Raw genomic sequence first — 1,191 nt, forward strand, 5'->3', positions numbered from 1 at the left:
GTCCAAAATGGTCCCTCCTTCCTTCCCTGTGCACAGTGGGCGCAGGGAAGGCAGCTCTGTCCCCTCTTCCCTGTGGTGCTCAAGCCTCCGCCAGCGACTGCCCCAGCAAGGGAAGGCAATGGCAGGAACCCGCTGTTGTCTCTCCATCACCCAGTGGGGTTTGCACTAGGAGGGACTGTGGACCCTGCCCATGTGCTGCCCCCCCCCAGCTTTGGGGGAAGAAACAGCAGAAACAGGAGGCAAGTCCTCTGCCATGGTCTGGATGTGGGGCTTGCATTGTTGTCTCGCAGCTGGGCAAGGATGAGGACCAGCGCGTTGGTGGGACTGTGTCCCCTTAAGTCTTGTCACCTCAGCAGGTCACTAAACCACCCAGGGAGCAGAGCAGCCCCTGGTCCCCAGTGGTGGGGGGCTGGTGGCACCAGCAGTGGTGACCATCCCAGCCGACCACAAGCACTGGCAGTGAGGACACGGCTCCCGCTTCCTTCTCGATGTCATCTGCAGCAGGTGCCACCCCTCCAGGGGCCCAACTTTGGCTCCAGGGAAGGCTCCTGACCCCTGTGTGCCCAATTCCTGCCCTGAAGCCAGGGCAGGGTCTCCGAGGCTGCGGCTCAGCCATCCTGCTGGTGGCAAAGCCAAATCAGTGAACCCCTGTGGTGGCCAAACCTGGCCGCGGTCGCTGAGCCGAGCCTGCTGCCACCAGGGCTCCCGCTTTCATCTTGTCCTTTCGTTATCCTTTTGTGTGCGTCCAGATGGGAAGATACCAAAAGATTTCTAGAGACAGAAGGTCCATAGTTCAGGTGAACAGATGGTATTAATGCCAAAAAGAAAAGAAATATTAATAATGAGAACAACACAACCAAACACCCCTCTTCTCCCTGCTCTTTCTTTCGGTGGTGGTGATGTGGGTACCCAGCGCTGGGCTCCTCCTCTCCTCCTCCACGGCCGGGCTGGCACTGGCTGTATTGGTACACAGCGGGATCTGCTGTGGTGGATGTGGAGCTGGTCTCGGTTTTGAGCACTGCTCCATCCTCCCAGTACCCTGGGTTGACTGTGCCGGGGTCCTGGCAGCAGCACCCTGGGAGCTGTGGTTTGGGTCGAAAATGCCACACGCAGCTTTGGTTCAGGGGGTACTTGTTTGTCCCCGTGCATCACCCCTGTGACATCCCCAGGAGGCTCTCGGCTCTGTGGCAC

Source organism: Nestor notabilis, unplaced genomic scaffold (assembly GCF_000696875.1).
Source record: "Nestor notabilis isolate BGI_N333 unplaced genomic scaffold, ASM69687v1 scaffold19004, whole genome shotgun sequence".
Taxonomy (NCBI): domain Eukaryota; kingdom Metazoa; phylum Chordata; class Aves; order Psittaciformes; family Psittacidae; genus Nestor; species Nestor notabilis.